At 45.4% G+C, this 23,092-nt stretch overlaps 1 protein-coding gene across 1 annotated transcript in view; it reads left to right on the plus strand.

Annotated features, from left to right (window-relative positions):
* Positions 1 to 1,372: 1,372 nt before the first annotated feature.
* CCN4 (cellular communication network factor 4) overlaps positions 1,373 to 23,092 on the plus strand; it is a 171,099-nt gene continuing 149,379 nt past the window's right edge. The window contains exon 1 of the mRNA XM_073590360.1: positions 1,373 to 1,488. The gene's annotated coding sequence lies outside the window, so the exon portion shown is untranslated. The remainder of the gene's footprint in view (positions 1,489 to 23,092) is intronic.

Consider the following 23,092-nt stretch of genomic DNA (forward strand, 5'->3'; position numbering starts at 1 on the left):
ACCCTAGTTTATGGGCATTCCCTATGATATCCCGGGGCAGTTGGAGCTGAGTTTTGATGCTGAACAGACCTACCCCCATGTCTTGGGATGTCTGGCCCCTCCCCCACGCCGCATGGGCTGCCTAAGGAACAATATGCCACTGTGAGTGTAATTTCTTTCTGTTTCATTCATTTTTGTTTTATACTTGTCTACTGTACATATTTTATGTCTCAATTTTATAGCACCTTTTATCTGTATAACCACTGCCCTACTTTTCCGGGGAATAAATGATTTAATAGTTTGTCTCCATGCTCTAAGAAACGAACTAAGCGCCTCTTTTAGATAATCGCTACTAATTCAAGGGGTTTGCCACGGACCCTCCTAATTAACTCTGTGAATTAAGTAAACCGTGACTGGTGGCAGCGCGTTGTGTACGGTTGTTGTGGCTAGTTGGCAGTCCAGAAGGGTCTTATATTGCTGAATGAGGGGCTGCGGCCACAGCATTGATAATTCCCTCACTGCAGTAGCCTAACTGCCGGTCCACAACAAGCAGCCCGTCCGGCGACTAATTATCCTAGGTGCAGTTCCCTGACTGACCTGAGGGTAAGGGGGGCGCCGGAGAGCTGCAAGTTCCAAAGTGGAACTGAGAAAGTGGTATATACATAAATCCCCGCAGTACTTGGAAGGTTGTTAGCAGTGGTGGGGCACCCAAAATAACCCCCCTGCGGAAAATTGTTAGAGCGAGATTAGCTTGCTGGATATTTTGGTCACATGGTGTCAGTGGTGGGATAACTAAGATAAGCCCCACTGTGCCTGTGATAGCCGTGTGCCGGCAGTGTGTCGCGTCCCTCCGTCCGCTGATACACCTGTCAGTGGTGGGATTGTGACATAGTGGTGACACAGGGTCCGCTGTCCGTCGCGTTTTTGTGGCAGCGGGACCCCCATTCGTCGCGTATTGGCGAACAGCGGTGGGCTGTTCGTCACAAGGACGTTGGACAATAAATAATCACAGATTAAATAATAAAAATATTATTGCTAAATATAAATAGCTCACGTGCAAGATAGAAGTCAGGACTGGGAGAAATCAGCATGAAAGTCTGGATAAGGTGGTGAAGAAAAGAAAAGGCTCTAGTTAGATGAGACATCACCGATAAGTCACTAGACATGTGTCATACAGATGATTGTTATGACCATTGTTGGTATTGTAAGCTGTACCAGTAACATTAGGTTACTGAGAGGGTTTGATGTCACTGGATTTTGGGTCTGGGTTTTTTGAGTAACTAAAAGAACCTGGTTGGGAAAAATCAATCCCATGATCCAGTCCGGTGTTTACAGACCTATTAAGAGCAGCTGGATTAGCAAAGCTGCGTGGAGTGTGTTGAGGCTAGAGAAAGGCAGAGCTGCTGGTTAGTCTGATCTGGAAAGAGAGGTCTGCTGGAGCCAAACAGACACGTGTTAGTTTGGTGAACACGTTTAATACAAGTGTGAGCGTCTGCTGGGAATAACGAGGTTGGTGATGCTGCTACACTTATGTTGTCTGATTCTACCTGTAGAAAAGGACTGTTTATGTTATCCATTGATGCTGAAAGAAATATGTTTTCCTTTTGTATTTATTATAAAACATCCACAACCCACCTACAGAAGCTTTTATGACCTACCCATCTACCTCCATTGCATTAATATGGAGTCAGCCCCACTGCAGACATAGCAGCTCCTGCTCTTCTGCAAAAAATTTCTATAAGATTTTGGAGGTAACAATAGAAGTCCCATATAGGCTGCTACAATACCAGGAGGTGAAAAAAGAATTTGTCCACCCCTGGCAGAGGCCACATCAGCTCCAACAATTAAGTGAAACATTTCTACAAGATTTTGGAGGTGTCTGTGGAAGTTTTTGCCCAGTCATCCAGAAGAGCATTTGTGAGGTCAAACCCTGACATTGGGGAGAGGTCGGGCTCGCAATCTTCCTTCTAGTTCATTCCAAAGGTGTTGGATAGAGTTGAGGTCTGAGCTCTGTGCATTCAATCATGTTCTTCACCACCAAACTCCTATCCCCAATGTCTTTATGGATCTTGTGCAATGGGCATAGTCATGGAGAACAGATAGAGGCTTTCCCCAAACTGTTACTACAAAGATGGAAGGCTACAATTGTCCACAATGTTTTCAATGTTTTGCATGCTAAAGCTCTAGATGTCCTTGACGAGTGTCCTGCCCCATGTTGTGTGGCTGAATGAGGAATAGTCACCGCCAGAAGATCCAAAATGAGGACAGATCTGGAGATAAAGAAGGAAAGATCAATCTAAAGACTGATCTAGACCAAACAATGGACTGGGGTAAGAGATTCCATTCTTAATCCATTGGCTATGAAATCAGTATTGCCTTCCATGGGCATGGAAACAATACTGAAGACCAATGTTCTACCTGTTGTACCTTCAGAATGAATGAACTGGTGGTTCATGGGCTTCAAGGCAAAATCTAGAAAAGGGTCCCCACCTACCATGTACCATTTTTAATACTGGTGATGTTTGCTTATATGGCAGAGGAGCATTAGGTACCCTCGGGGACAATTTTCCTGTTGTCTAGAAGCCTCCAAAATGGAAACACTATAAGTTGAATAAAATCACTAAAATCACTTACCATTGATTATCAATGGTATTATACAGGAATTGATGTCTAAAATCTTTGAAATTACATTTATTGCAGGGCACTACATGTTTCTATTATGTGTTCTGTATATGACAGTATTATCTTGGCACTACAGGGTGGGCCATTTATATGGATACACCTAAATAAAATGGGGATGGTTGGTGATATCAGCCGAATTCAAAATGGCCGCCATGGTCACCACCCATCTTGAAAAGTTTCCCCCCTCCGATATACTGATGTGTCACAAACAGGAAGTTGATATCACCAACCATTCCCATTTTATTTAGGTGTCTCCATATAAATGCCCCACCCTGTAGTATAATGTGGTGTGAGAATGCTACTCACTTGGGTGCATCTGGAGGCAAAACAGGAAACGTTTCCATTTAAAAGTCCATGTTGGTTTATTGCTGCTTCATAAACCAGCCTAAAACAAAGAAAAAAAAATAAACAGCCTTCAGTGCCGGAAAAATAAAGTAAACAGTTCTTTGGCAAAGTCCAATGAGAACCAGTCCTGGTCAAACAGGCTGCATGGCATCCAAGATACCGACTTAGTCTGGATTTAAAACACAGGAGTCTATCTTCCTCCACACACAGACCATGTGTCAAACAAAGGGCTCCATCTTAACATGTTAACCACACCTAGAGGTGGGGTATGTGAGCTGCCAGACCCATCCATTAACTCAAGCTGCCCATAAAACCAGGCCCAGATGCACCAAACAATTCTCTTAGTGCATTGTCCTCTAGACCTATACTCCAGGATTACATCAGAGATGACAACCGCCTCTGTGATAGATACCTCCCATCCGTTATGTGTCTGGTGGCCACCTTACAATGGGTTGAAATTACAAGAAAAATTTTAAGTAACAAGCAGGAGCTCAACTTTGTTTGTTGTTCACGTTCTCACTTTCTATAAAACTAGATCCATACTCCCTAGAGCAGGGTTCCCCAACTCCAGTGCTCAGGTGATAATTGCATCACCTGTGCAATACAATGCAGTATTATAGTATTTATATTCTTGTACATAGGGGGCAGTATTATAGTAGTTATATTCTTGTACATAGGGGCAGTATTATAGTGGTTATATTCTTGTACATAGGAGCAGTATTATAGTAGTTACATCCTTGTACATAGGGGCAGTATTATAGTAGTTATATTCTTATACATAGGGGCAGTATTATAGTAGTTATATTCTTGTACATAGGAGCAGTATTATAGTAGTTATATTCTTGTACATAGGAGCAGTATTATAGTAGTTATATTCTTGTACATAGGGGCAGTATTATAGTAGTTACATCCTTGTACATAGGGGCAGTATTATAGTAGTTATATTCTTGTACATACGGAGCAGTATTATAGTAGTTATATTCTTGTACATAGGGGCAGTATTATAGTAGTTATATTCTTGTACATAGGAGCAGTATTATAGTAGTTATACTCTTGTACATGGGGCAGTATTATAGTAGTTATACTCTTGTACAAAGGAGCAGTATTATAGTAGTTATATTCTTGCACATAGGGGCGGTATTATAGTAGTTATATTTTTGTACATAGGAGCAGTATTATAGTAGTTATACTCTTGTACATAGGTGCAGTATTATAGTAGTTATACTCTTGTACATAGGAGCAGTATTATAGTAATTATATTCTTGTACATAGGGAGCAGTATTATAGTAGTTATATTCTTGTACATAGGGGCAGTATTATAACAGTTATATTCTTGTTTATAGGGGCAGTATTATAGTAGTTATATTCTTGTACATATGAACAGTATTATAGTAGTTATACTCTTGTACATAGGAGCAGTATTATAGTAGTTATATTCTTGTACATAGGGGCAGTATTATAGTAGTTATATTCTTGTACATAGGGGCAGTATTATAGCAGTTATATTCTTGTTTATAGGGGCAGTATTATAGTAGTTATATTCTTGTACATATGAACAGTATTATAGTAGTTATATTCTTGTACATATGAACAGTATTATAGTAGTTATACTCTTGTACATAGGGGCAGTATTATAGTAGTTATATTCTTGTACATAGGGAGCAGTATTACAGTAGTTATATTCTTGTACATAGGGGCAGTATTATAGTAGCTATATTCTTGTATATAGGGGCAGTATTATAGTAGTTATATTCTTGTATATAGGGGCAGTCTTATAGTAGTTATATTCCTGTACATAGGAGCAGTATTATAGTAGTAATATTCTTGTACATAGGGAGCAGTATTATAGTAGTTATATTCTTGTACATAGTGGTAGTATTTTCTTGAATATGTGGTATGTTAGTAGTTAGTTACCACTAGTAGATATTTTTAGATTGCTTCATGCACCAATCGCCCTCTGTGGTAGAAAAGTGACAAGCACTATTGATCGCCAGATGTATACAGTTGTGATTTCCCTTTGATGTGTCTCATACACGGTCTGTTACTTAGTGGGGAAGAAATTGAATAGAGGAGAAAACACCTATAAAAATAAAATATGAAATTTCACTTCCTTTCTGGGGCACAATAGGGGGGGACATTCTGAAAAAAATGCTTTAGTCGTCTTTATCATATTTGGTTTTTGCCTCTCGATCTGTTGCATCTTGAATTGCTGGATAATGAGCCTCCTGCACTTTCTCCATCATCTCTTCTATGTCACTAATACAATGCAGAAGTACAGCGGAGTTGTTCCTTGCAGCCTCGTTTGCTTATATTACCATGCAGGCCTTGGTCCCCAGCCTGGGAATAATCTGCTTGTTGATTGCTGATACAGTTTGGAGACAGATGAGTAATTAATCCGCGTTCTTGGAAGATATTTCAGTTTTCCTGTTTTTGTCCTAATACAAGATTATAGTTTGTTATGGTTTAAAGGATTTTAATCTCGACCTCAGAATCCATCATCCTGCGGAGGATGATGCAAACCTTCCTTAGGAGATGTAAATCAAGTTTATGTCTATATACAGTAACGGAAGGTCACGTGATATATTTTTCTAATGCAGCTGGGATTGTCTGGACAAATGTAAGGGAGGGACAGGACTGTAGTCGTAACCTGATTAACCGCAATATCTATGTCTAGTCCTTCCCCTACAGAAAACTGTATTCTTCTCTTCAGCGTACCTGCATCTCCAGATTCAGCGTCCTCTGGGCACTTCCCAGGCAACGACGGTCCCTCTTCCAGGCGCCCCCCAGCAATGGAGACACAGTCGAAGTTAACTTTAATCCTTTTTTTTTTACTGAGTACTTCAAAAATTACATCCACAGTTGGTACATCATGACATTTACTGTTTTCCTCATCTCTCCCTTTCTGTGCTGTACACACCCGGACCAGACCGTCCTAGACTGCTCCCCAGTTTCTTCCTGGCCTGACCTCGCCAATGTAGTGTCGGTGGTGGGGTGCCGAGCTGGGGGGGGGGTGGTCCTACTTTTGTACCGCGCAGAGATGATAACAGAGACACGATGAGGCAGATTCTGGGTGCAACAGGTCCAAGTTTATTTCATTACTTGCCGTCCGCCTGACGGCCTCCGCAGCACACCGCACGTTTCTTCACTTATCGGCCCTCCGTTTCCAGAGCCGTTTACACACCGTACTTTTACAATAGGGACGTACATATGCGTACTGTCCCTCCTTCACTTGTTCGACGCTCCTGACAGGTCCGCCACTGTGGCCGCCCTAGGCCCAATAACCAACAGCGCTTTCACTGGTCAGTCGTCGTGTCAAATACGGTATATGGCACTCACTGCCTCGTCTCTTCTGCGGTATCTTTCTGTCAGGACCACCCCCTGACGTTTCCTCTCCTCAGTCCCCTTGGTCGGATTCTCCTCAGGGCACACAGACTGGCGAAGTCCTCCTGTCTCCTGGGCTCCCCCTGGGGACTGGAACTTTCTGGAACCCTCCCTCAGTATTTATAACTTCCCCGGTTCCTTGAAACTGTCACTAACTGTCACCACGCCCCCCATGACCAACGGTTTCTAAAGCCCTAAGCTGCTGTAAAGTCCTTTGCTCACACTCCACCCTGCCATCTAATGGTCATCCCAAGGTACTGCACGTCCACTACACTTTTCTAGTTGTTTCCCCACTGTAATCACTGTCTCCTACCTACACTGTGCAAACCTATCTTTCTTCACTCTGACTAGTCCGTCCGTCCATCAGGTCACCTTCCCTACACTCCCCCTTCCTTTGTCCATTGTCGTCCTCGACAATCGTCATCCCTGCCTTCGTCGTTCTGAATCTACACCTACATTCTGTTGTCGGACCAGAAGTTGAGCCAAACCCACTATCTGCGGGGGCCGAACCACACTGGGAGCACTATGCTCTGAGCAGCCTACTGCTACTCACCAGCGCGCACGCCACATGACAACGTCTTTCAAATTGGGCAAGGTACACCCGTATTCTCTCTACAGCGTGTATCTTTCCTCTACTCTCCCCTACTGTTACCTTTCACTATCCGGTACGCCATGATCGAGGCCACTCACCTACCAGATCATTGCCGGCGCCCGCCTTTCCTTCTTCAGGGGTGTCCGTGGCGTCGGGGACCTGACCTAGGACGGCTGTCTTTCTCACATCTTCCCATTCATTTTCCTTCTTTCAATTACATGTCATGGTCGGCGTCCCGGTCTCCCAGACCTCAACTCTTAGATCCCTACCGGATCTCACACTTTCCTTTGGTCCCGCAGACCTTCCCTTACCCGGACCTGTTGCATTTTACTTTGGCATATTATACAATAAACAACTTTATAATAGCACAAGTACCCATTTTTTTTTATAATTTTTTTTTCATTTTTCTTTTGCTTTAAAACTCAACGTTTAACAATAAACATCGCCAGCACTCCTTTTCCCTCCCCCTTCCTTGGACATGGACACTCCCTCTTGTCTTCGTATCCCCGTTCTGTCAAGTTTCCAAATCAGTAAGTAACATCCTGTAAGAGGAACATTCTAAAAAAAAACAGCCTAATCACATAAAACATTTTTTCTTTAAAACTAGACTCTGACAGTCCAGGCCATCTCCTGATGGCCGGTAGCAAGGGGTCCACAGCCGTGAAACTCCTGGGGTGAAGGGAGTGTCCAATACAGTCCTCTTTACGGGGGTTCGCGTTCCTCGGGTACTGCCAGTACCGCCACCGCATAATACCCGCGGGGGCAGTATTCCTCATAATAAGAGACATAGTCCCCTATTTCCAGGGCACGGCCGTGGCGTATGGAGGCTACGTTCACGTATACCTTCTGGCCAGTCTGATCATGTATGAAGCCATACCCCCGGGCCACATTAGTGTACACCAGCCGCCCCCGGGATCTTTCCACCGCCATGCCAGCCTCCCCTTTTGAATGAAGCAGGCTCCATACCTCCTGCTCTCGAACCTTCTTTTGTTTTACCACCTCCGCAACCCAAACGGAGGGTACCACGCCAGTCCCAGAGTCCGGTGGGCGGGACCTTGCCGAGAAAGGGCGTGGGGTAGAGGCGGCCGATGATATCTGTGGCCCAGCAGTCGCTGGGGCCGGGTAGCAAATGGGGAGAACCGGGTCCTCGGGGGCTGGAATCACAGGGCCCGCTAAATCGGTCGCAGCCGACTCCAGCAGCGGCATAACCGCGGCCTCAGGACAGGCCGCATCCACTACTTCCAACGGAGTCGGAGTAACGGCCGATTTCAACAATGCAGCTGCTATTAGCAGGGAAAGCGCAGCAGCATCTTCTTTGGGTGAGCTCTGCACTGGTGACTCCGGGCGGGGTAGTTCGGGGACATGAGCGGGGACCTCGCTCAGCTCTGCATACACCACGGGGCCCGTGGTAACTAGGCCTTCCGGTGCGCAGGGGGCCGCGTGCTGCAGCAGAATGGTGGGGGCCGCTTGCGGAGGCACTGGTAGGGCCGGGGGTACTCTCACCTTCCCTGGCGCTGCGGCCTCCGTTCCATCATCACGCAGTTTCCCCCGCAGCCTCCGTTCCTTGCTCCACTGTCCTGCGGGCCTTCCCTCCGGACTCGGGGGCTCCGCTGAGAAGTCCTCTGCTGGTATTGGTGGCAGCCGTTCTCGCTGACTCCCCTCAGGCTCCGCTCCCCGGCTCAGCATCCCGCTGCCTGCCCGTAAATCTGAAGATGACTTCTGGTGCAGCTCCATCTCTCGCCGCCATTGCCACTCTAGGCGGCCGATGCCCCGACACCCGCAGCATCTCATACCGTCCGTTGGGCAGCACTCGAATGGCGTCAGACAGCCGCAGCCAAGTTTTTCTTCTGTGCCACTCCTCCTGCTGGGTGGGGCGTTGGCAGACCTTTCCATCCATCTGCCAGGGTCCAATATATGGAAACGTCGGTCTCCGGGCATATACTGCTTCCTTTTGGGGTACGTTGGAGGGGGTCCCAGTCCATTCTGAACAACTGCAAACACCCGGACCTCTCCTCTGCGCTGAAGTAATACCGCCATCTTGGGCAGAATCAGCTACTGCCTTGGATCCTCTGCAAGCAACACAGATCCGACACAGCGTCCCAATTTGTAATCCACAGGTCAGTAATTTTTAGTCCACAGGTGTTTATAATCCGAAATAGAGCAGTCCAAGTTTTCCTCAGTCCTTCAGTTGCAGGCCTGCCGCAGAAGATAGCGTATTAGCGGCGGCGATCCTGCCGACTACGCCAAATGTAGTGTCGGTGGTGGGGTGCCGAGCTGGGGGGGGGTGGTCCTACTTTTGTACCGCGCAGAGATGATAACAGAGACACGATGAGGCAGATTCTGGGTGCAACAGGTCCAAGTTTATTTCATTACTTGCCGTCCGCCTGACGGCCTCCGCAGCACACCGCACGTTTCTTCACTTATCGGCCCTCCGTTTCCAGAGCCGTTTACACACCGTACTTTTACAATAGGGACGTACATATGCGTACTGTCCCTCCTTCACTTGTTCGACGCTCCTGACAGGTCCGCCACTGTGGCCGCCCTAGGCCCAATAACCAACAGCGCTTTCACTGGTCAGTCGTCGTGTCAAATACGGTATATGGCACTCACTGCCTCGTCTCTTCTGCGGTATCTTTCTGTCAGGACCACCCCCTGACGTTTCCTCTCCTCAGTCCCCTTGGTCGGATTCTCCTCAGGGCACACAGACTGGCGAAGTCCTCCTGTCACCTGGGCTCCCCCTGGGGACTGGAACTTTCTGGAACCCTCCCTCAGTATTTATAACTTCCCCGGTTCCTTGAAACTGTCACTAACTGTCACCACGCCCCCCATGACCAACGGTTTCTAAAGCCCTAAGCTGCTGTAAAGTCCTTTGCTCACACTCCACCCTGCCATCTAATGGTCATCCCAAGGTACTGCACGTCCACTACACTTTTCTAGTTGTTTCCCCACTGTAATCACTGTCTCCTACCTACACTGTGCAAACCTATCTTTCTTCACTCTGACTAGTCCGTCCGTCCGTCAGGTCACCTTCCCTACACCATGATGACAATTCCTTCTGCCTGTTTCGCCCCAGACTCAAAATCATCAGTCACCAGGTTTGGTTGCCTCTGGTAAAGCATCTGGCCTGTCTGTACCGATCTCGTTGAAGCACCAACTTCCTTCATCTCAGCTGTCCAACCAACTCCCGCCCTAAAAGCATCGGCCCAAGTGATAAGTCGTCACATCTTTCCTGTTCTTGGCCATTGTTATGACACACAGTGGCCATGGGTAATGTGGGCTACAGCACTTATACGTTGAGTGGCTGCCAAGCTGTCCGGACCTATAGCCCATGTGGACACTAGGGTGCCCTGGCCCTGTCTGGCTAAACTTCCTTTCTTCCCTATCCTTAACTCTCGGCAGCCCCTCCTATTATGTTAACCCTACACTTAACTTATCTACTGACTACAACTAGTGTGTGCTAGGATGCCCCCATCTAGTGGCCATTACCCGCATTACACTTGCCCTTTACTTATATTGTGCAAAGCAATGAACATATAACATTAATGGTAATAAATTTAAGATGTAGCAGTACCAATTGCGTACACAGTGGCAATACACTAGGAGTGTAGCAGTACCATGAAATAACATATTTACATACAACGAGCAACAACATTTATCTGTCCCCTTACACTCTCTCTTCCCTTTAACTTGGTCAACCCTGACCAAGCGTATAAGAAATTTTACTTAAGAACATTAAATAAAACATTTACATATACAAACTTATACACTTAAATTCACATTAGCTCAATATGAGCTGGGAGAATTAAACAATATAGCACAGTCCGTGTTTTGCCAAAGTGGTCCTGGTTCACAGTCCTCCAGTTGTAATAAAACTTATATACCAGGTTGACCCAAGCTGTGGGGTCTACACTATCTGACGATGCCGCTCCCCTTTCCTTGAAGGGAGCACGGTCCGCTTCAATAGGACCCAAACAAAATTTACAGGTATAGGCAGTCCTTTAAGAAGTGGAAGTCCCTGCTTTAAGTACTCGTTAATTCTCAACAAACAAAAAAGCAAGCACAGTATACATTAGGCCATCTGGCCGCATTACACCCTCAATCTTGGGGTGCTTCAGGGCTTCATTGCCCACTGGGACGCGGAAAAGTCCCGTTATAAACAGTTCAGCATGGTGCAACGTGTGCAACATTTTTCTGGGCAGACAAGTTCGACCAATTTAGCGGCGTGCATCCCGTGCCGCTGTAAACGTATCTGAATCCCATGCCCGTTTCTGGGCTGAGGACGACATACAACGAGCATCAACATTTCTCTATCCCCTTACACATATTTATGTAAGAGTGTAGGAGAAAACTAATCTACAGCGAAACCCAGATACGTAGGCTTCAGGAAAGTCATGCATGATGGACACAAACCTAGTTGGAAGAACACGATCTGTAAATTATGGTTCACAGTAGGAAGCACTCCATCCTCCCTGTAATCTCTACAGTAATTTCTAGGTTTAAACCCACGGTAAACTCCGCTTTTCATACAATCTCGTGCTGATAAGATATCTTTAGCTGCAGCTCCTCTAGTGCACAATCAGGTGTAAGAACACTGTACTTTTTGTAGGGAAAACAAGTTTTCTGCTTTCTCATTTCTAGCCCTACAATATGAGTTGTCTGATATATGGCAATATTATTGATAACTTTAATTATTGCCACCCATTCTGGTGTTTCAGATTTCTGTCATTAGGTGGTGAGGCTACATCACATTTCGCTACAAGGCCCTATGAATTCTAGTTACGTCACTGCTCATGCTCTCTTCTTCATGCTCTTCTCTGTCCTCTCCCTTCTCCTTTCAACCTCTTCAATTACTGCTCTCCTTTTTTCTCACTCTTCCCCTCTTCCATCCTCCTTCTCCTATAGCTTCTGGCCTTCCTTCTTCCCCTTCTTCCCTCCTCCATTTTTCCACTCCTCCACTTATTTCCCCTGTCCCCTCCTCTTCTCCTTTCTCATAGTCCTCTGCCCTTCTCCTTTTTCTCCTTCTCTCTCCCCTCTTCTTCTGTTTCCCATTTCCACTTCTCATCTTCTCCCACTGTCTCTCCTCTCTTCTTCTCAACTTTTCTCTCTATTTCTTCCCTCTTTTTATCCTCCTATCTCCTCTATGCACTACTCTCTTTTCTCCTCTTTTTTTCCCTTGTATCTTCTTCCCTCTTCTTCCTCATCTCCACTTATCTCATATTCTCCCTTTGTCTCTCTTTTTATCTCCTTTCTTCTTCTTCCCTTTTGCCTCCATTACTTCCTTCTCCTTTTATCCTCCTACCTCCTCTATAATCCTATCCCATTTCCCCTCTCTTCTTCCTTTGTATCTTCGTCCCTCTTCTTCTCCATCTCCAATTAAGTCCTCTTCTCTCCTCTTATCATCTCTTTTCTCCCCTTTTTCTCTTCTTCCCTGTCCTTCTAATCTCCTCTCTCCTCTATACTCTTCTCCCTTTTATCCTCTCTTTGTCTTTCAATCTTCTCCACTCTTTTTTTTCCATTTCACCTGTATTCTACACTTTTATTTTACTATCCAATTAGCTCCTTTCACCCATCTTATCTTTTCTTTTCCCATGTACTTCTAATTTCTTTCTCTTTTCTTCTTTACTCTTCTCATCTATCCTTCCCCTAGTTCTCATCCTCTCCTTCATTCTCCTCTCCTTTTTGCTCTTCATTCCTCTTCTCCTTTTTCTTCCCCTCTTCTCTCCTTTTTCTTCTTTACCTCTCTGCTAAGATTTCCTTCCTTCTTCTCTTTTCTTTACTCTGCTCTTTTATTTTCTTCTCCTTTCCCTGTTCTTTCTATCCCCTTTCTTTCTATCCCATCACTTTTACCATTATTAGAATACACAAACTAAAGACATTGGCTTCCCAAAGCTAAATAGAATCATAGAATCATAGAATCGTAGAGTTGGAAGGGACCTCCTGGGCCATCTGGTCCAACCCCATGCTCAAAGCAGGATTCGCTAAATCATCCCAGTCAGATGTCTGTCCAGCCTCTGTTTGAAGACTTCCATTGAAGGAGAACTCACCACTTCTCGTGGCAGCCTGTTCCACTCATTGATCACTCTAACTGTCAAAAAGTTTTTTCTAATATCTAATCTGTGTCTCCTCCCATTCAGTTTCATCCCATTGCTTCTAGTCTTTCCTTGTGCAAATGAGAATAAAGTTGATCCTTCTACAATGTGACAGCCCTTTAGATATTTGTAGACAGCTATTAAGTCTCCTCTCAGTCTTCTCTTTTGCAAACTAAACAATCCCAAATCCTGCAACCTTTCCTCATAAGACAGGGTTTGCAGACCGGTCACCATTCTGGTCGCTCTTTTCTGAACTTGCTCCAGTTTGTTGATGTCTTTTTTAAAATGTGGTGCCCAAAACTGGACACAATATTCCAGATGAGGTCTGACCAAAGAGGAGTAGAGGGAAATAATGACTTCACGTGATCTAGACTGTATGCTTCTGTTAATACATCCTAGAATTGCATTTGCCTTTTTTGCTGCTGCATCACACTGTTGACTCATATTCAGTCTGTGATCTATTAGTATACCCAAGTCTTTTTCACATGTGCTGTCACTTAGCCCTATTCCTCCCATTCTGTATATGCTTTTTTCATTTTTATTGCCCAGATGTAGTACTTTGCATTTCTCCCTGTTAAAAACCATTCTGTTAGTTGCTGCCCACTTCTCCAGTTTATTTAAATCTTTTTGAATCATCTCTCTCTCTCTTCTCTAGTATTAGCTATCCCTCCTAGCTTTGTGTCATCAGTAAATTTAATCAGTTTACCCTCAATTCCTTCATCTAAATCTTTGATAAAGATGTTGAACAATACAGGGCCCAGGACAGAGCCCTGTGGTACCCCACTTGAGACATTCTTCCAACTGGATGTGCAGCCATTTACGACCACTCTTTGGGTCCGATCACTAAGCCAGTTATGAATCCACCTAACAGTTGCATTGTCCATTCCATACTTAGTCATTTTTTCAATAAGGATTGTATGAGAGACTTTGTCAAATGCTTTGCTGAAGTCAAAATATACTATATCTACAGCATTTCCTTGATCCACCCAATCAGTGATACCGTCATAGAAGGAAATTAAGTTAGTCTGACATGACTTATTAGTTACAAACCCATGCTGACTCTGTTTAATCACTTCATTCTTATCCAGGTATTGACATACATGTTGTTTAATAATTTGTTCAAAGATCTTTCCTGGTATAGAAGTCAGACTCACCGGCCTATAGTTGCCTGGGTCCACCTTCTTCCCCTTTTTGAAGATAGCAACAACATTTGCTCTTCTCCAGTCTTCTGGCACTTCTCCTGTTCTCCAAGAGTTTTCAAAGATTATGGAGAGGGGTTCAAAAATTTCTTCTGCTATCTCCTTCAGTACTCTGGGGTGTAATTCATCTGGACCTGGAGACTTGAATTCATTTAGGTTAGCTAAGTGTTTCCTCGCTATCTTTCTGTTTATAGATATCCTGGATTCTTCTATTCCCTTAATAGGACAGTGAATAACAGTTGATGTTACATTTCCTTTCTGAGAGAAACCAGATGCAAAATAGGAATTTAAAAGTTCAGCCTTCTCAACATCCTGTCTTACCATTTCATCATTTTCATCCTGTAAAAATCCTATAGCATCTTTGACTTTTCTTTTACTTTTGACATATCCCCAAAATCCTTTATTATTGCTTTTGACATCTCTTGCAAGCCTCAATTCATTTTCAGCTTTAGTTAATCTGATTTGTGCCCTGCAGGTTCTGCAGACAGCATTATATTCTTCTTTAGATATGCCTCCCTCTTTCCATTTCATAAACATTTTTTTTCTTCCTTTTTAGCATGTGCTTAAGTTCTGTGTTCATCCATCCTGGTTTCCTTAAATGCTTCCTATTCTTCCCTCTTTTCAGAATTGTTAACAACTGTGCTTTGAGAATTTCATTTTTCAAGATTTCCCATCCTTCCTGGACATTTTTGTCTTTAAGGATATCCAGCCATTGGATCCCTCCAATTCTCTTTCTGAATCCCTTAAAATCTGCCTTTCTGAAATCTAACCTTGACGTCTGAGTCTTCACAGGTCTTCCGCCTCTAGTTATCCAAAATTCTAAAATAGCATGGTCGCTACCTCCTAGGGTCCCAGCCACTTTTACCTCCTCAACCATTTCCTCCCTGTTTATAAGGATTAGATCCAAGGTAGCAGTTCCCCTTGTTGTCTCCCTTACCTTTTGGAAGATAAAGTTGTCAGCAAGAGAGGATAAGAATTTCCTTGACCTGTTAGTTTTGCCGGAGAGAGATTCCCAACAAATGTCTGGATAGTTGAAATCTCCCATGACAACTATGTCATATTTTTTGGAGAAATTGGCCATTTGATGCATAAAGAGTTCATCTATATCTTCGGCTTGCACAGGCGACCTGTAGTAAATGCCTACAATGGTGTCCTTTCCATTGTTCTGTCCTTGTATTCTTACCCAAACAGTTTCCACAGAACTCCCAGTCGCTGAAGCTTCAATCTCTGTGCAGATATACGCGTTTCTTACATACAATGCGACACCCCCTCCTCGTTTATCAAGTCTGTTTCTTGCAAATAAGTTGTATCCTTCTAGTCTTGTATTCCAATCATGTGTATTGTCCCACCAAGTTTCAGTGATTCCAATGACATCATATTTCTTTTCCTGTGTTAGTAGTTCCAATTCTCCTTGTTTGTTGCCCATGCTTTGTGCATTAGTATAGAAACATTTTAGTTTGTGATTGGTTTCTCTTTCTCCAATATTTTTATTAATCAGATTCTTTCGTCTTTGTTCTTCCTTTCCACTTCTAATAGCAGAGTTCTCAATAGCATTTGTCAGGTGTATGGCTTTTTCTGGTCTTTTGCTTCCCTTCCCATGTTGTTCTAGTTTAAAGCTCTCCTTACAAGTGTAGCAAGGCGACTTCCAAATACATGCTTTCCAGTCTTCGTAAGGTGCACCCCATCTCTAGCAAGTAGTCCATCGTATAAGTAGTTCACTCCGTGATCCAGAAATCCAAATCGTTGCTGACGGCACCATCGACATAGCCAGTTGTTCACCTGCAGAATCTTATTCCACCTCCTTGTTCCATGGCCATCCACTGGGAGGATGGAAGAGAAGACCACCTGCGCTCCCAGTTCTTTCACTTTCTTGCCTAAGTCTTCAAAGTCTCTGCAGATGGTTTCCAGGTCGTTTCTTGCGGTGTCATTTGTCCCCACATGTAGTAGCAGGAATGGGTAGTCATCTGTAGGTCTGAAGAGTCCTGGTATCCTGTCAGACACAGCTTTAATTTTTGCACCTGGAAGACAGCACATTTCTCTTGAAGTTATATCCGGTCTGCAGATAGCGGCCTCTGTTCCTCTCAACAGGGAATCCCCCATGACCACCACTCTCCGTTTCTTCTTCACAACATTTTTCTTTCTCCATCCAGGAGGACTCTGAAGGCGTACAAGGTTGTATATGACTTTTATATTAGTGTTATTAGTATCTCTTCATGAAGTAGATGGAGCTTTGGTCCCTCTTGGACAGCAATATGTCCATTTTGGTGCCACTGCTATTTCTGATCCCACTATAGCTTCACTCCTGTTTCTATCCTTTCTTTCCTTTCCTCCTTTTATCCTCCCTAACATCTGCTTTCCTTATCTCATATCTTCTTCTATCCCATCCTTTTCTCTTTATTTTCTTACCTTCGGGTCTTCTCTTCTGCATCTCCTCTATACGGTAATCTATAACTCGCCTGTTCATGTAAGAACATAACCGAACATTTTACTTTCTAAAGCTTTTGACCTTATTGAGATGTCAGAAGTTTTCATTCATAGTGATCTGTGACCTAAACCTTTCACTAATCAGTACAACTCCAATAAAGATTATGAAGTCCACATCAACAATGTTTTGGAGATCTTCAGGATCACTGAGACTCCAAGGTAAAGCCCTACAATGGACTTTCAAGCCAATGACGAAATGTGTGTATAGGTGTTGTGGGAAAATTGGTCTTTGTTCATTTTGATGACTCTCTGGAAAGTCGTTAATACAGTCATCACTAATGGTGTATCAATGTTTAGTACATTCCATCTGTTGATTTCTATACTCAAAGTTGTCTTGGTTTATTTTTGAGGGCATAATAGAAGGTGGTTAGTAGAGATGAGCAAATCAATTAGCAGGATCCTGGTCCAGAGGTCATGTCAGTAGCCCATGACCACGGGACAGAAGATCTGCAAATTGCCTAATACCTTCTGGAAATCTCTTTTGAATTGTAGGCCTGGTGGGACATCATCATTGTAGCGTGATGGAGGCATGATCTCGAATCCCTTCTGGCTAATTCAAAGAGGAGCCATAGATGCAAGCAGTTGGGAGGCTGTTTACAGGGCTTCCATCCAGTGGCCATTGACTACTAACATAAGCTGGTCCATCAAGGTCATGCAAAATGATTAACTCATATCTACTGGTTAGAAATTCTCCTGATTCATTTTTGCATTGAATACTTGTTGCTTCTAATGGTTTCCAAAGTTTCCATACCCACTATCAAGGTTGCCAATTTTGTAATAGCTTAGACAGTAGTCGTGGCCTTTACCTTTGTAGGAAACTGCAGTATATAGCATTGGAAGGTACCGGAGACCGACTACTGTCACCAGAAGATGGAGGTATTTTTGTCTGCTTGACCCCATTAATGAGGACACTGTGTGGGCCGTTGCCGGCACCATTGAGTTTGCACCATGAGCTGCAGAATTAGGACTTCCTTATACGTTTGCTAATATTTCAACAGTTGTATTGTACTGTGCCTTTAATAGTGTTTAACTCTTTACCTCCCTGTGTGGAGTATTTCCCCTGTAAATAAACCTGTTAACCCATGCTCTGCCTGCATCCCGTCACTGCATCCAACGTTCCTGCTTGATCGCTTACATTTGGCGTAGTCAGTAGGATGCAGTCTACAGGCGCAAAGGTGGCAGACCAAGCGGTTGGGGGTGATCCATGGGCCAGTATGCCGCTGGGGACAATTTTGAGTAATCTTCCCAAGTTTACAGGGAGCAACGTTCTATTATGGAGCTGGACTGAGCGGGTCAGTGGGATGATGAGGATGTACCCCATGACTCCTGCGTTAGCGGCGGAGGTTGCCCTGATAGCTCTAGACGGAGAGGCAAGAGATTCCGTCATGCTATGACCCCCCCTAGGCATGAGACACCTTTGACAAAGTACTGCATATACTTGAAGAGATTCATGGAGACCCCACGGACGTAGGAGAATTGCGCACATGTTTATTTAGGCGTATTCAAAGAGAGGAGACTGTGACACGGTACATGAACGCCCTACAGGAGCTACACACTACAATTCTTAAGAAAGACGGCATAGGCATAGGACACCCCGAAATAGTGCTGCAAGACCAGTTGGTGACGGGCCTGAGAGTTGCGCAGCTTGGGCGGGCTTTGCGTGAGCGCCTGAGAGCTAACCCGTGCATGACTTTTGCAGAAACTGGGGCAGAGGCGCGCATAGGTGAGCAGGAGCAGGGGACCGCAGCCTTGACAGGGATGGTCCTGTGTTGCAGAGTACCCACCCCGAACAAGGAAGAGCCAAAGTGGTCCAGTGAATTGCAGCAGGGAATGAAAGAATTTGGGAAGAAGTCGAAGGCCTGAAAGAAACCCTTGCTGCTGTCCTGGAGTACAGCATCCTACCCCGAGGTAACTCATGGCTAAAGGCGGAAGAAGTCAGAGGGGAGGTGTGAAGTATCAGAAGCATCCCAGCAGTTGTCCCAAGATTTGCTCCCAGTTTGTGGAATGAAGAGCGAAAGGAAAGGAGGTATGCCTCTCAGAGAGGTCGACGATCCAGACTGAGGCGCCCACCAGACAGGCCCAGGAGAGGGTGCTGGATGTGTGGAGGAATAGGACACCTTTCCAGAAGTTGCCCTACCCAAGACAGACGACGGAGAAAATCTGCTCATCCCTCCGAAGGACCTGCTAATTGGAGAGAACGCCACCTCTGGGAGAAAAGTTACTGCGAGAAGAGGGCAGCCACACCCAGAGCCAGACAGAGTCACAATGTTGAATGCCGAGAAGAGATGAAGAAAGTGTCGACCGTCTGTGGTGAGATGTCTGCGCTGTACAGGCGCGTGGAGGCGAGTTTGGTGGAACTCCATACCGGGTCCGAAGGTTCCGTCTGCAAGTCTCGACCCAAAGGAGAAGAAGGGAAGTCTGCTTGAGGGGCCCCCCAGAGTAAATTGTTACCTTGTCCACCACAAGCTCCCGACTGAAGAGATAAGGTGACCAGTGTTTCTGGGACACCCGCTTCTACGGTATCCGATTGTGGGAAGAATGAACCACTTATTACGTCCTCTGGAGTGGAGAGCTTGCCACCCATCAGCTCAAGGAACCTGATCCAGTGGAAGAGTTGCAAGATACCCCTGAGGTACCTCCACCAGAGGTAGTGAACTGTGAAGAGGAAGTAGATCCTGAGACACTACCTCCGACAGTTCTGGAGTATGGAGAAGGAGAGTTTCTCACCTTGTCAGATGTTGACTCAGAAGAGATTGCTGATCCATGGGACCTGGATGGACCCCTGTTCCCTGCCACTCTACCTGAAGTTCAGAGTGACTCTAACAAGCTGTACTGACATAATGTGATACAGGAGAGGCAGGAGCAGATGCAGAAATTTTGCGCATCTGTCGGCCCTCAGAAGACTGTGTTGGAGTACGATGACGCCTCACCAGTGGGATGGTGAGTTAAAAGAGAGGGATAGTGTAAGGAGATAGACCGGACCTTGGGTACCTGCATGCCGGGTCCTGAACAAGAAAGGCTGCATCCATTGTTCCCTGGGGGGAAGCCTGAGTGGGGCGGATCTTCCCCTGCTGCATGAGGGAAGCATGAGAGAGATGGAGTTTCCTTCTGACAGGAGGGGGCAGGGAGAGCCAGAAAAGGGTGTGCAGCAGCAGGGAGATAAAAGGAGAAAGAGTGCGAAGCAGAGCAGTTTGGTGCCAGGGCAGAGCAGCACTCAGAGCAGTGAGTGGCGTACTCTGCTTCCATTGTCCCCTGCATGGAGTAGCGACGCTGCGAGGGGTCGCATAGAAGGAGCCCCGTCACCTGTAGAGCCAAGCGTGTACAGTAGCACACGAGAGAGTCCGCTGCGGAGCAGTGCAAAGCAGAGCCAAACTGTGTACATAGAGCTGAGACATGCACACTGAGTAGAGCTGAGCCAGCCGTGCAGCAGCCAGAGAGAGAAGTGCCAAGTCCTGAGAACATCGGCAGTGTGCAAGCTAGTGCCAGACGTCGCCCGTCGCCAAAAAGGGCCGTACAACGTGAGTTTGATGACTGTCAGAAAGCAAGGCACAGAACGCTCTGTGTCCGTGAGTATAACACACGTGCCTCATACTAGTGACCGAGGACAGGACAGACCCTTGTACCTTGACCATACCGTTAAACAACTTCTGACCTAGGTGGGGCCCATACCAGATCGTGACCCCTTCTCCCGTCAGCCACTTTGGGCTTGATTGATCCAGACTGTGAGGAGAATTGTGCAGGAGTCTCGTCGAGCTTAGACAGTAGTCGTGGCCTTTACCTTTGTAGGAAACTACACTACATGTACCGGAGATCGACCACTGTCACCAGAAGACTGGGGGTATTGTCTGCTTGACCCCATTAATGAGGACACTCTGTCAGCTGTTGCCGGCACCATTGACTTCACAGCAGGAGCTGCAGTATTAGGATTTCCTTATACGTTGCCTAATATTTGAACCGTTGTATTGTACTGTGCCTTTAATACTGTTTAACTCTTTACCTCCCTGTGTGGAGTATTTCCCCTGTAAATAAACCTGTTAACCCTTGCTCTGCCTGCGTCCCGTCACTGCATCCCGCGTTCCTGCTTGATCCCTTACACTAACATAAAAAAGCAATGAAAGCTGTTATTTCATTATGGGTTTTCATGATCTGCATATAGACAAACCCTTTAATCCATCAGTCCGTTATTTGCTTACTCTTCTAAGAGAAGACCAGCTCCTTGTAACCACTATAAACAGTTTAGGGAATATCTGAATTTGGCATTCAGCCTTTTCTCTGGATATTCAACAGCTTCTGAAGCCGATATAAACTAACCTCTGGCCAGGAGCACAAACTCCTGTCACCATTTTCCACCTCTGCCAGACTAATTTATTACATCGTTTTGAGATTTCAGAAGGAACATCTTTCGGCGTTCTTGTGTTTGTTTGATTACTGTGTCATCTCGGAGGTGAGAAGAGACTGTTTTAAGATCAGACGCATCTGGATTTCTAATATATTATGTCAGACTGACAAATATGTATATTGCGAAAACTGCTGAAAATTATGTACAGACATATTAGCCTACAAAGTAATACAAGTCTACTGGAATTTTGGCAATAACTGTAGCCAAAAATTGTTTGCCCTGACTACATAGTAATCTGAATGGTATAGCGTTGCACCAGTGTCATAACATTTGTGCATCTCAACAGTTTCCATCTGGTTGGGTTGAAGGTTGGAAATGTGGGGCTTGTTAGATGAGGTGCACCATCCATGAGGTGGTCGAGGTGGCTATAACCTACTTTTATTAATCATTCATTTCCCGTAGGCCATGATTATGTATATACACCAGAGGATGAAACATTTACATGTACAAGTTGGAGAACTTAAAATATTATTATGAGCTCTCTGTGTAGAGGAACAGATACACAGATGGACTTGGACAGAATTAAATCGTAATCCAGTGCCAGTCATGCAAATTTTCCAAAACTGATTCTCAAACAACAGAAAAAGCCAGGTACATTTCGACAACTTGCATTGAATATGGTGGTGGTTCAGTTTTTGGATTTGCGACTGAAAAGTTGCATAGTGGAATACGGTACCTGCAAAGTGGATGAAATTTCTCAATTTCTACTGTGAAATGAGGAAAGATTTTTACGAGAAAGTCAAAATCAGTAATCAACCCCTATACTAACTTTTCTAGTCTTCGGCCTCTATCGTGTCCAAGATCTCCAGGCTGGTTTAGGTCTACTGGCCTGGTCTACTGATGATTTGTTTTGTTCACCAGAGACCAGGTCTAAAGGTACTGTCACACTTAGCGATGCACCAGCGATCCCGGCAGTGATATGACGCGGTGAGGATCGCTGGTGCATCGCTAAGTGGTCGCTAGTGAGCTGCCACATAGGCAGATCTCACCAGCGACATAGCAGCGGTCGGGGGTCGCTACTTACCTGTCAGACGAGGCGATGAAGACATCCTCCCGCCCGCGTCCACGCGTCGCTCGTCGGCGCCACAGGAAGCCCAGCAGGAAGCGACCAACGAGAAACGGCCCAGGACGTTCTCGCGCGATCAGCGATAACCAGCGGGGGAGCCGGTTGGAGGTAAGTATCAGACATAGCGATATCGCTAGCAATATCGCTGCTACGTCACAAAACCAGTGATGTTATAGCGATATTGCTAGCGATATCACTTAGTGTAACAGGCCCTTAATACCTTCAAGTTAGGACATTAAATTTAATAATGGATCTCCACATCTCTAGGCGAAGAAGTGCCCTGGTAAAACAAGAAGCTTTATCTCAATTGTATGTTTTTGTGGCGCCCCTGAGGCTCAGTCGCCACAGAGGTACCGCACCTTCTCCTAAGGTGTAGTGCCCCACCAACTAGGTAAGTTGGGAACTCCTTTCCACACTCCAACACCTGCACCCACACACAGGATAGTTCAGTAGGTCCGCCTAGCAGCTTCAGGCTGGGGGTAGCAGAGCTGTAGGGAAGGTGACCTGACGGACGTACGGACTAGTCAGAGTGAAGAAGGAAAGGTTTGCACAGTGTAGGTAGGTGTCAGTTATTACAGTGGGGAAACAGCTAGGAAAGTGTAGTGGACGTGCAGTACCTTGGGTTGACCATTAGATGGCAGGGAGGAGTGTGAGCAAAGGACTTGACAACAGCTTAGGGCTTTAGAAACCGTTGGTCATGGGGGGCGGAGTTACAGTGACAGGGGACCAGGAGTGCTATAAATACTGAGGGAGGGTTCCAGAAAGTTCCAGTCCCCAGGGGGAGCTCCAGTGACAGGAGGACTGCGACAGTCTGTGCGCTGTGAGGAGAATCTAAACCAGGGGGACTGAGGAGAGAGAACGTCAGGGGGGTGGTCC

This window comes from Dendrobates tinctorius, unplaced genomic scaffold (genome assembly GCF_039654945.1).
Source record: "Dendrobates tinctorius isolate UK_male_01 unplaced genomic scaffold, ASM3965494v1 ptg000116l, whole genome shotgun sequence".
Lineage (NCBI taxonomy): Eukaryota > Metazoa > Chordata > Amphibia > Anura > Dendrobatidae > Dendrobates > Dendrobates tinctorius.